At 35.2% G+C, this 13,860-nt stretch overlaps 1 protein-coding gene across 1 annotated transcript in view; it reads right to left on the bottom strand.

Moving 5' to 3' along the window:
* LOC145687691 (baculoviral IAP repeat-containing protein 7-B-like) overlaps positions 1-13,618 on the bottom strand; it is a 208,616-nt gene extending 194,998 nt beyond the window's left edge. The window contains exon 1 of the mRNA XM_081761147.1: positions 13,486-13,618. The gene's annotated coding sequence lies outside the window, so the exon portion shown is untranslated. The remainder of the gene's footprint in view (positions 1-13,485) is intronic.
* Positions 13,619-13,860: the final 242 nt, after the last annotated feature.

The following is a 13,860-nucleotide window of genomic DNA, read 5'->3' as shown; positions in this document are numbered from 1 at the left end:
ATTATCGGTGTGCGGCTGGAAAATTATTATCTACGCTCAGTGAAAATGCCAATAACTAAGAGGAACAAAACGGTTACATACATAATAGTGTGATGTAAATATGAACAATTACTTTTCATTATCTGGTTCTGTATAAATTAACAATACTATAATTAATGAGACTTTTGGATGAAACTTATTTGTTGAACAAACATTCTTTTGTCAAGTAACTGTCTATAATTTGTTTTGCTTGCCATGTTATGTGTGTATACCATTAGAATAGTCATATTCTCGTTTTATTCTTCTGAATCAGTAGCATTTAAAACACTTTCAGTCAAGCAAGATTACAGATTATCGTTATATTTATTACACAATAAGTTTTCTCGACTCATGGACAAAACCCGTAGAACATACTAAAGTTAATGCATTCGAAGGACCTAGTCCAGAGAAATATACACTAAATATGCTCATATAACCGATAACCGGTAAATGTATTATCGATAACTGAGCCATATACTACCCGAAAAAAAAAAAAAAAAAAAACATTGGATCCCGAACAAGGCGAATATTTGTTATTTACACTTACTAATGAAATGCCATTAATTCATTTAAATAGAAAAAAAATGCAGGTCGATTTTCTGTGTGCACTTGGCGGAAATTACTTACACCCAAGCCAACAAATACTCAATTAGAATGTGAATCTTGTCTGACTATCTGTCTCAACCAGGGGCGCCATTTAGGGGGCAGGAGGGGCAAATGCCCCCCAAGTGTTTGAGGAATACATTATACTTTAATCGATTGTGTACTAATATACTAGTACAAAACGTGAATGTCTTATGTCGGTGGTGCTCTTGCCCCCCCCCCCCTCAAGCGAAGTCTGAAATGACGTCCCTGGTACCAACATTTATTTTTTCTTAACCTTTTCAGGACGGGCAGGGATTTTAAGAAAATCGTAGACCTTTACTTTGGCGGTCCTAGCACCTCTCCTAATTCTTCCATGGGTATGAATTTACCTTGTTGGAAAGCTTATGAGACAAAGATTCTAGTAAGATAATCTTTGAGGCTACCGTACCCAACCCGTAGAAGAAGAAGAAGAAGAAAGAGAAAAAGTGAAAAATTTATTTTTTCCGAAATTTGTGAGTCTGGCAACACTGTTTCTAGTCGTACGCTAGAAAAAATATTCTGACCTGTAGGCTAGACATTGATAATAATTATATCAAAAAAAGTGAAGGGGAAAGGTACAATAGCTAGGTAAAAAAAAAAAAAAATCGGAAGATAGAATCTAGGTGAATCATCCTGTCCTTTTTTCCCGAGAAATTTTCGTCTACCCTTACGTTGGCAGGCTTGGCGACGCCCCTAAATGTCACACATAAACAAACCATACCTCGTTGGAAACCTCATAGAACAGACATTTCAGCAAAGTAACTTTCGTGTCTCTCGGACCAAACTAGTAAAAGAAGAAGAAGACGAAAATCTTTTTTTTCAAAAATATATTTCTTCAGATTTTGTCAGACTGTGGCAACGCTGTTATATACCGTACGCAAGCAAAAAAAATCTCAGATTTACGCCATACATTGGGGACAATGATATCAAAAAATGAAGGGTTTAGATTCAATAGGAATGGAGGGAAAAATTCTGAACACCGAACTCGAACCTACGTGAATCATCCTGTATTTTTTCGATAGATTGTGGTATACGCTAACATTGGCAAGTCTGGTGATGCCCCTAATTGTCACAAACATATCAGCTATACCTCGTTGGAAATCTTATGAGACACTCATTTCAACAGGGTAACTTTCGTGTCTCTCGGGCCAAACTAGTAAAAGAAGAAGAAGACGAAAGTCAAAATTTTTGCGAAAAAATTATTTTTTCCAAATTTGTCCGACTATGGCAACACTGGTATTTGTCGTACGCAAGGAAAAAAATTCTCACATTTACGCCAGACATTGGGAACAATGATATAAAAAATGACGGTTTTAGGTACAATAGGAATAGAGAAAACAATTCGGAACATCCAACCTACATGAATCATCCTGTATTTTGCTCGAGAGATTGTGGTATACGCTAACATTGGCAGGCTTGGCCACGCTCCTAATTGTCACAAACATATCAGCTATACCTCGTTGGAAAGCTTATGGAACAAACATTCCAACAAGGTAACTAGTGTTGTAAATAGAAAAAAAAACCGTTCGTATTTTTTCAAAAATGTACGTTTTTTTAGAAAAAAAACATTGCCTCTCGTTTTTTTTCTAAATTTCGTTTTTTTTCAAATAGTCATTTTTAATGCATCTTATTTCTGTTTAAGTATTAAATATTTTTATGTAGGTATAATCACCGTAAAATGCAACATAAATTAAACGCTAAATACTGATACGCTACAAATATTTTACAATTTACATGAATACCATACCTATTAACAATGCGGGTTTCAGCAGTTTCCATCAATATCAACTAAGAAATAAATGTAGAAATGAAATTTTGTTTTTTCCTGAAAGCAGGCCTTTAATAAGTACGAAAATAATGTCACGAACAGTATAAAATTCAAGTAACTTGTCTGCAACACGTGCATTTGCGTGGAGCAGCAAGTTTGGATGGTCCGGTAAAATCTGTCATAAGTATATTATTTAAATTAAATATTTCTTGTTGGAAACAGACTTCATGATGATGGTAGTTACATTTACTAAGCTGACCTTCTATTTGAATACTACATTCATAAATTATGTTTAGTTTGCATTTGGTCAAGGCCACATGGACAATGCTAAAGCAAATGGTTAAATAAATCCCAGCACAAATTGCTTGATTGTTGCCAAATGCAAGAAATCAGTTCTCGAATAGTAGTGAATATCTGTTCCAGTTAGTAAGTTATCACAGTTTTAATATGACAACTAGTCTTGTTTTTGTCAGAAACAAGTTCCTTATCATTGAAGATAGAAACAAGTTTTTTAAAAAATGTTAACAGATATTGAAGGGAAATTAAGAAATAAAAGAGCTAGTTGCACTGGAATTGCAAACTGATACATTGAGATTGAAGCTCGATAGTGAATTCTATAAAAAGGATTACCATTTTTCCTCTGCAGGTGTGTTTGCTTTATCTTTCACTAACGTAATAGATTAATATTAAAAAAAAAAAAAAAAAGACACAACGGGATTGCATTTTTAGTAAGTATTTAAGCCTTTCTGAGTGCAACTGCACTTACCCTCACCTTTGTTGTTCATGCTGGAGTAGCATACTTAAAATCATGACTTTTAAGGTTTGTTCTTTCTGGAGAAAGGGGGAGGCGGCAAATTATGCCATTGCATGGGGCGACAAACTGACTAGGACCGGCCCTGATGACATGTATATAAAAGACATGAATATAGGATGACACAATTTGAAGTAATGCAGGGTGTTTCAAAATTAATATTTGGGTTTTGAAACTTTGTAGTATCTATTACAATTAACTTACAATTATAAATATTATATCAAATAAAAGAGCAACTCAAACAGTTTTGTACGCACGCATGTACATGCATTGTTTCTTCTGTCTGCCGTTAGAAAGAGCAAGCAGAAAAGATGTAGACTAGAGAGCAGAAAGCTTTTTGTGTTTTAATAAAGACTGAATCTGTACAGTGCAACGGTCTGTGTGAAGAATATTAAGGAGATGCTTGCAACTACGTCCTTATCGTTTGCAGTTGCTACAGGTCTAAAGTCTACAGACTACGGTTTACGTGACAATTTCGCAAGTGAAATATTGCTGCATAACAATGAAGATTTTCTGGATCGTGTAGTCTTCAGTGATAAATAGACATTTCACCTAAGATCTAATGTGAACACTCATAATGTTTGTATCTGGCCGTCAGCAAATCCTCAGGAGATGGTACACTTGAAATGAGACCCCTAAATTGAATGTGTTTTGTGTCATATGGCGGAAAGTTTATGGGCCTTTCTCGCCTATCGACTAGATATGTGCCGTGTGACAAATGAATCTCACATTGAACACTTGTAGCAAAGACTGTTTGAGGTGCTCTTTTACTTGATGCATTGCTTATAATTGTACGTAAAATGTAATAAGTACTATGAAGACTTAAAACCCCAAAATTCATTTTGAAACACCCTGCATTTCTCACCAACAGTGTTGGAACTAAGATGTAAAACGGAGAGAAAATTTTCCTTATAAAGTTATTGTTTACAACAACTATATTATTATTAGTCGAGACTATAACTACAACAACAACACGAGTTAGTAGTCAAAAAAATGTAATCAAATATATACTCGGTGGCCCAGGTAGCCAAAGTGGCAAACACGGGTGTGTCATTTGTTTAATCCGCTTCTGTGTGGACACTAATTAAGATATCGGGATATTATTCTTGCAAAATATGGTTGGACTATAGTTTATCATATTATTTTTTTCTTCTGGTGTCGAATTTCCTTCTCAAATTTCACCCCAGTCAAAAATTCGAGAATTTTCTAATTTCGAATTTCCTTTACTTCTTTTTTCCCTGTAGCTTCCTTCGTTGTAGAAAGACCTCCTTAAGACTTGCCAGGTAGATACCTCGGATGGATACCTAACTGTTGACACCAATTAGACAGGCCTGCGCGCAGTGTTGCCAATTAGGGAAATTAAAATTTTCCTAAATTTTGGGAAAAAAATAGAAATTTTTGTTTATAAATCTGTACCTATACGTCTGAGTGCAAGCCAACTTACGCCAATCGAACATTTGTCCTTACTTAACAAACGCAAGTACAGATCGTTACAATGGGGTAATTAGGGAACGCACGAAAAATTCGTATTTAGGTTCTAACCCTTGATTTTTCTAGTTTTTCCCTACTTTTCTGTTTACAGTAATATATTTTTGGTAATTAGAAGTTTTGTTCCTTAAATATCGTCGTGTACCAATATTTAATTTAAGATAGTTTGCGTCTGTCTGGTAGCAGTGTTACCAGCTACAGAAAATTTTAATTCCAGATTTTAGGGGGAAATTTTGAAAAAAATTATCTGTTTTGTCTCTATTATTTCCCTCTTGTTGTCTATATCGGACCAAACGTAACAGTGTCTGGAAGACTCGTGTTTGCTCTACACAACGCATTATAGAAAGTTTCAATAGGATAATTAGGGGAAGTACAGTAGACCTTGTTCTCTAATTGGGAAGATAACTGTGATTTTTTTAAAGGTAGAATGAGATTTTTTATTGACATGCTTGCTTTATTAGATATCGTCACAATACTTTTAAGATATATTAGAGGTATACCAAAGCTTATTTTAAGATAGTTTGTGTGTGTCTGGTAGTAGTGTTGCCAGCTACAGAAAATTTTAATTCCAGATTTTAGGGCAAGTTTTGGAAAAACAATCCCTTTTTTATTTCTATTATTTCCTTCTTGTTGGCTACATTCGAACAAACGTACCAGTGTCTAACAGCCTCATCCTTAGTCTACACAGCGCACCATAAAAAGTTTCACTAGAATAATTAGGGAAAGTACAGTTGAGGTTTATAATAAACCATTTTCTGGAAATGGTAAGAAAATGGTGAATTTCTGAGGTAGAATGTTTTTTTTTTTTTAAATTTCATGCTTAGTTTGTTATATATCGCCATGATACTTGTAGGATATGTTCTTGGGGTACTACGGTTTATTTTCAGATGGTTTTCGTCTGTCTGATGGCAGTGTTTCCAGCCAAAACAATTAATTCCCGCTCTTAGGTGAAAAATTCGGAAAATTTCCCTTTTCCCCTCTATTATTACCCTCTTACTGACTACATTGAAACAAACGTACCACTACTTGAAAGCTTCCTCTTTTCCCTACAGAACGCACCATAAAAAGTTTCAATAGGATAATTAGAGAAGCTGTAGCCCCGGCATATTTGATTTTTGCTTGTGAGGCGTAAAAAGTGTCAAAATTTCATGTGTATGACAGAATTTTTTCTTTCCCTCTTTGGATGGAAGTAAGTGACTTCAGGATTTCACTGTACCTTGTCAACACACCAAAGATTTTTTTAGGCGACTTGAACCCATATAGCAGCAGTGGCACTAGATACAAAAAATTTTGAAATTCGGTTAGGGAATTTTTTGTAAATTTTCACCCCTACATTTCCCTCAATAATTTTCCACCCATTGGCAACACTGCAATGCAACTTACACCAAAAGATAGCCACATCCATTTTCTAAAAAACAAGCCCTTAACCATATCAATCGAATGAATTGTTTTTGAACAATAAGTCACTAAATGGAAATGTAGGAAAACGCCAAAAATGACCTGGGGCCGAAAGGAATAATCACACAATTTTGCTAGTATATAGGTGCAAATAAACAAAAGATTTGTAAGTTACGAGGGCTTCGACTCAAGTTCTGTTGATTATTTCAATAATCTGCGACGTAAATCAATAAATAATAGTTGCCAGAAAAAAAACAGACATTTGAAAAAAAAACATGAAAAAGAACGATGTTTTTTATTGAAAAAAAAACTTCACAGAAAAAAAAACCGTTTTTTTACAACACTAAAGGTAACTATTGTGTGTCTCGGGCCAAACCAGTAAAAGAAGAAGAAGACGAAAGTCAAAATTTTGGGAAATTCAAGTTTTTCGAAATTTGTCGGACTATGGCAATCTGTTGTTTGTCGTGTGCAAGAAAAATAAATCTCACATTTATCCCCGTTATTGTGAACAATTGTGCAAAAAATAAACCGTGTAAGTGTAGTAGGAATGCAGAAAAATTCTATCTTACTCACGGCAGAGAATAAACTCGCATTGGTTCACCTAACATTGTTCGTCGAAAGATCATTGCTTTTCTTTCCTTTTGCTTAGGCAGGAAGATTTTGGAGTTGAAAGAAATGTATTGCATATTTGAATTTCCCCCCAAAATTTTCATTTTCGTCTTCTTTTTCTTTTACTAGTTTAGCCCGACAGACACGAAAGTTACTTTGTTGGAATGTTTGTTTCATAAGCTTTCCAACGAGGTATAGCTGATATGCTTGTGACAATTAGGAGCGTGGTCAAACCTGCCGATATTAGCGTATACCACAATCTCTCGAGCAAAATACAGGATGATTCACGTAGGTTCGAGGTTCCGAATTTTTTTCTTCACTCCTATTGCACCTACACCATTCATTTTTTATATCGTTGTTCCCAATGTCTGGCGTAAATGTGAGACTTTTTTTCCTTGCGTACGACAAATAACAGAGTTGCCATAGTCCGACAAAATTCGAAAAATTTGATTTTCCACCCAAAATTTTGAACTCGTCTTCTTCTTCTTTTACTGGTTTGGCCCGAGACACACAAAAGTTACATTGTTGGAATGGATGGTCTATAAGGTTTTCAACGAGGTATGCTTTGTGAGTCTGTGATAATTAGGAATGTCGCTAGGGCTGTCAACGTTAGAGTACATTACACTGGATATTGAATAATATACAGGATGTGTCACGTAGGTGTGGGGTTCCGAATTTCTTTTTCCATTCGTATTGAACCGACGGGTTTGACTTTTGTGTATCATTGTCTCAAATATGTGTCCTAAATGTGAGATTTTTTTCTTGCGTACGATGAATAACAATGTTGCCAAAGTTCCTCAAATTTGAATTTTTTTTTGTCTTTATAAGAAAATATACAATAAGAAAACGGGTAAATTCAATACCCCTCCTATTCACACCTCTCAAGCCCAAAAGTCATGGACTGGGTATGGCTAGTAAGTATGTTCGTTTGTCTCTACGGATGCCATTTTTTATCCTTGCAGCTCCATCAGGGGGGTACCTCCCCCCAAATTCTGAAGGGAGAGAGGGGAAAGCTATAAACACCCAATTTTGCCTCCCTCCCCCTTCACAGCGGGACCGATTACATGAATGATATACACAGGATTAGAAAGTTCCATCCTTTCTGAAGAGATACATACCAAAATCATATCTCTAGGTTAATTAAGAGCTGAGCTAGAGAGGTTTGAATTGCTGGCTCAAGAGTTGAGCCGTTCGTCCTGAAAAAGGTTGTTCCCAATCATTCAGATGCGAAAGTGTGAAAATATGTATACATCGAAAACAAACCGAAAATATTTGATAAAATACATAATAATAATAATAATAATAATAATAATAATAATAATAATAATAATAATAATAATAATAATAATAATAATAATAATAATTATTATTATTATTATTATTATTATTATTATTATTATTATTATTATTATTATTATTATTATTATTATTAGTATTAGTATTATTATTATTAATTTCTAATAAAATCACTGAGTCCTTTTCCTCCTCTTAGTTCTCCCATTTTTCGTTTTCTTTTAATCTGGATGAACTGCACCTCACCCGATCAGCTGATCACTTTATAGATAAACAAGTTCGGGTAAAGCAGTCAGTCTAAACTATTCTACCTTCAAGATTTTGTGTACCGTTTAGTATGAAAATGCATTTTGAAAGTTCATTCCAATTTTCCTCCCCCTTATTTTCTGTAAAAAATTTCCTCCCCCTTATTTTTTGTAAAAAAAGAGGGAGAGAGAGAGAGGGATAGAGAGAGAAAGAGAGAGAGAGAGAGAGTACTTTTAACATGGAAATAGGGAACATCGCAAGAACGATGCCCATCCTAACACGTCAATGTTTTATGAAACATTAAACATTCTTGCTTTCGGTTGATCTTTTAGAGCAGTGTTTCTCAAAGTGTGAGTCGCGAGAAGTTTTACTTTCAACTATGATTTTTTATGCAGAAACATATGCTGTGAAGTACTATTCAGAAAATGAAAATTGGAAGTGTTTGTTAATGAGGCGAAAAGCAAAGAGTTACACAGAGCACTGCCCTGTTAAACAATCAGCAGGGATGTTGGGATTGAATGGGAAGATAGTGGGTGAGTCAAAATCTGTCAGGGGGTAGGTCATTGCATCGGAAGTAGTATTATCTCTGCGTTACCTTTGTATGGAAACACTTTAACCCTCTTTGCGCATGCGTGCAGTTTCATATGATATAGCCTACTTATTATGAAATAAATTTACATTACATTTGCTCGATAGGCACCGACTGATATTCTCTAAAGTAGTGCTATTCAAAGGAAGTACGTAATCCTAAAATAAACATATTTCCAATTTTTATTGAATGATCGTAGTTGAAGACAATTTTGAAATTTCTTTTTTTTTTTTTTTATGTGCAGTTTATTCCCCTTAAACAGTCTTTTGATTGGCATGCTGATTGTCCTTTTATTGGGTCTCTATTTGTCCCTCTTTTTAATCAACAAGACATAAGTATTAATTTTAAGTCCATTTCGATGTAATTTTTTAAAACTGTTTCAGGGGCACACAATTAAATGGCTAACTGTGTCTAGGGTACGCGAAAAAAAAGGTTGAATACCACTGCTCTAAATGACTGGACCACTACATTCATAAATTTAGATTACAATTTAGTTTGAAAGTGAGATATTTACAATGGACATAAAACAAGAAACCAACTAAGTTTGGATGTATTAAAATTTAAACATCGATCTGTACTTTCTAACATTCGTGGTCGCTCGAAGTGTTCACAACATCCCCAAATAGATTTCATTTTAATCACTCTTACGGACTGTTATTGAACGAAGTGGAATTAGAGATATATCATTTACAAAATTTAACTGCTTTGAAGTACACCACCATTACCTAAAATGTCAATGTGAATTTGAATAAAAGTAAGTGGGCCACAAATACATTTTATTATTTAATGTGGGTCGCAGTAACGACAAGTTTGAGAACCACTGCTTTAGGGTATTAAGGACTCATCTCAGTATAAAGGCTCTAAAATTTAGAGTACTTTCTACAATAGTATACACATCGCTCCGAAAAGTGTCCACTGGGAATCAAACCCTCACTCACGCACACTCAAACTTACGAGTCTTAGCAACTTGATTAAAAGGAAATAAAGAACATGTTGATTCGGAACTGAATTTACAAGGAAACTACCAAGTTAGTTATCTAATTTTTAACTCTGTGAAAAGCATTACGGAAAAAACGAACTAAAAACTTGCTGAAATTGGAAACACTATTACTGGCTACCCAAATCAAATTACACTAGGACAGAATCGCACCCACGGGGGTCCACTGGGTCCGGAACCCCCAATCAAAACTTTATAACTCGGCATATATTTCCACAAAACTATACATGTTTAATAGAGAAATATTTGATATAGACTTAAGACTTGACCTTATTCATGACCTTTTCTTCTCATGGAAACAATTTAATTTTATAATTTTTCGTAAGAATATAGGTGTCAGTACTTAAAAATTATTATTATTGGCAGTAGAATAGCACTAGCTCGATACTACATGCAAATGAAAATGAAATGGAATTTTTAAGTTTTACGTCCCACACGCTTATGCCGGTTCGGCTAAAGGAGACGGTGATTATGAGAAATGAATGAAATGGTGGAATGAAGAAAGTGGGAGGAAACGGGAGAACCCCGAGAAAACCCATGAGCACGGTGTTTGTCCACCACAAAGTCCACACGGCGCGAGGTACTACATACATATAGTACCTTGTATGTAATATTAGACAACCCACCCAATAAAAAAAATGTGTGGGTGCGCGCCAGCAGGGCAATATTTTTTGTCAGTATTTAATACACTTTGTTAAGATAATTCATTTTGACTCTTTTATTTTAACCAATCAATTTCCTTCTAAATAATTTCGGTTCAAACAGCAATGCACTCAAGAATCGAATTAGGAAGAGACCTGCTTGAGAACTCTAGCTATTTTATTTTCAAAATATTTCATGAACTATCTCGTGGCTAAGCGGTTAGTGTACACGCTTTTGGCATGGAAGACCTGCGTTTGATTCCCGGAGGAAGCTCATGTGGTTCGGATCCCACGGTAAGTTGTAGGTCTACGTCTCATATAGCCACGCTGCTGATAACAACGCTCAAATCGGTCGCGGTGGCTCAGTGTTAGAGCATTCACCTATGGTGAATTGGGTCCTTGGACCGATCCCAGCTCGCGCCAAGTGAGCTTTGTGGTGGACAAACACCGTGTGCGTGAGTTTTCTCGGGGTTCTCCCTTTTCTCCCACTTTCTTCATTCCACCATATCATTCCTCATCATCACCGTCTCCTTTAGCCTAGCCGTCATAACGTGGGACGTAAAAGATTTCATTTTTCATTTCATTTACAATGCCCAAATCAAATAAAATCAAAATATTTCATATTTCATCAACACACATACATATATAACCTGGTTTTCATACATTATGAAAATCACTACCAAGTTCGGAAACAAAACAGCTGTTTGACATGTGGGGCCGCGGTAGCTGAGTGGAATCACGCTCGCCTCTGGTATGTGGGGTCCCTGGTTGGATCGGAGTTCGCGCCAAGTAGAGTTTGTTGTGTGTTCCCTCAGATCCTTCCGATTCCTCTCAATCTCTCCATCTTATTTCGTCTTCCTTAGCCTGGTTGCGTAAGTGTGAGACATTTAATTAAAAAACAAAAAACAAGAAAAAAACAGAAAAATGCTCATGCTCATTTGTTTATTAGATTTTGACTTTTATGTCATACTTTTCTGCACTTTGTTTTACAATGAATGGTGGTAATGAAATGTGTGCTCAAAAAATAATACGCAATATAGGCTATATGCCCTGAGCGGGGTTCAATCTTCTGATTGGGCACCTAATTAATGACTGGCCGATCATGCCAGCCAGCAACTGTTCTCAGTTAAGTGCAATAATAAACTTCTTCCAGTTCTTCTGTATGGATAATTGACATATGAAATTATACAAATAGCTTGTAAGCTTACAGAAACTCACATTTACCGGGAAACAAACCCAGATACTGATAGCGCGCACCAAACATTGCTACGTACTCAAATCAGGCACAAGAATAGCTGAGACTAAACTGCAAATTTCATAGTTCAGAAACACAAAAAAAATCATCATGATGTTCCATTTGCATTTATGATGTTATGGTTCATGTCTGTGGTAAGGGAAACAGAGATTTGTTCCCTGCTGGGGTTGGGAGCTAAAGTCGTTCGAATTCTACTAAGTTGTAGGTTCAGTTCTTATGATCTTACTTAAAAAAAAAAAAAAAGAATTCAAAGCATAATTTTATTTATAAATATGCATACGGAATGCTTCTTTATACAAAACTGCTCATCTAGCCTGTTAATTATGTGTACTAAACAGGTGATCGTTATAGCCAAAATATCTTGAATACGTCAAAAAGGATAATACTGAGCAATCTCTGGATTTTCTTTAAAAAGAAAAGGATAAAGGAGTATCTACGAATTACTTTACACTCAAAAAAAAAATACAGAAACTACTTTTAGACACAGTAGGACACAGTACACATTACCGATACTCTTTGAAAACCTCCAGATGACACATATTCACCCCTTGTAGATGTTGTGTTGACCAAGTATGTCCCAAATATATGTACAAAATATGCAAAATGTATGTCATCACTTTGTTTCGGAACTGTTTGCCGAGAAGAAATGTTTTAACTATTTAATAGTAGATACTGTTTTCGCGGAATGAACGCTTTTGAACACGCGAGGCACACTTTATAAACACACATTTGATATATTATCCCCTCACTAAAAGTGTCTAAATGCTGTTTTATTTTTTTACAGAGTACTAATCTGCGAAAACTCCTAACTTAGAATAAATTTGGGATGGTCAAAACTTTCGAGAATCCGGATTGCGGAAAATTTATTTTCCGGACTGGGAAATCAAAATATTCCGGAATTTAGAAAATTCTGGAATCGATTTTCTTTAATTCCGTATTTTTTTCCAATTCCGGGATTTTTCTGAATTCTAGATTTTTTTTTCTGACTTTACTTTCCGGATTCTGGAAAGTAAAAATTCCGGAATTGGCCATCTTTAGAACAAATCATTTAAGTAAATTCTAATATTAACCAAGTTGAATAGCAGCCGCTACATTGCACTAATTTTAGGATACTTCATAGTTTTGCCAAAAATTCAAAGAAAATACTTTAATAAGTAAAAAGAAATGCTGTGTTTCCTACAACTTCTCAGGTATTAGTGGGCATTATTTACCAAAGTAACTATCGTTCTAAACAACAATTTATTCGGTATTTCAAACTCTGGCCAAGTTATCCGTAATGTTTCAGTGAAATAATTGTTTTAAAATGTTAACCATGCGTAAACATAATTTTTATCGACATGTCTATTTTCAATTGAATCTAACCTACGTATTACTTCAAGTCAGTATTACGAATCGAAAGTAATTATTAGTATATACGAGTTCGTACTTAACGCGAAGTTACACAACCAACATGAATAAATTTCTAACGAAAATTCATCTTTCAAAAATAAGTCACGAAAAGAAGTCTTAAATTAATTCTTAAATTCGCTTAGAAAAATACAAGCCAAAACATTTGATTAAACATTTATAGCATATGCAAAATTATCTTCCCGGGTACTCGCAAGCACAGCGCTGTATCTAGCTAAAACAATAAATAATAACGTGCGAAGGGGAATTTCTGTAAAAGAAAGAAAGGAAGTAAAAACAGAAACAGTCATCACTAAACTAGTTTTTAATGAAATTAAGAAAAAAAATGGCAGGACACTTACCACAACCGGAGTTGTCACTTCCAGTAAACAAGATTACCATAACACGCACACTAAAATTCTTTGAAAAGTAAACAGCAGAGTTTCTCCACGTGAACACTGTCTCTGTCACCACTACAGTGGAAACACCGTCCCAAACACACTCAAGTCACATGATGTGTTGCCAGCTTTAAAGCATCCAATAGAAAGTTCTCAAAGGCTACTGGAATATCAAATCAGGACACTCGCTCTTTTCCGGCCATCACGTAATTAATCTTCTCACCATGTTCTCCGCTTCTCCCCTCAGTGATGCCAATTGACGGGAAATTTCCCTTGGCGCAGGGAAATTTTGAGTAAATTTTGGAGAAAAGGGAAAATGCTTGTAATCTCTCAATATTG

Source organism: Thermobia domestica, chromosome 6 (assembly GCF_964235325.1).
Source record: "Thermobia domestica chromosome 6, izTheDome1.hap1.1, whole genome shotgun sequence".
Taxonomy (NCBI): domain Eukaryota; kingdom Metazoa; phylum Arthropoda; class Insecta; order Zygentoma; family Lepismatidae; genus Thermobia; species Thermobia domestica.
This window is presented reverse-complemented; position numbering and strand designations above follow the sequence as displayed.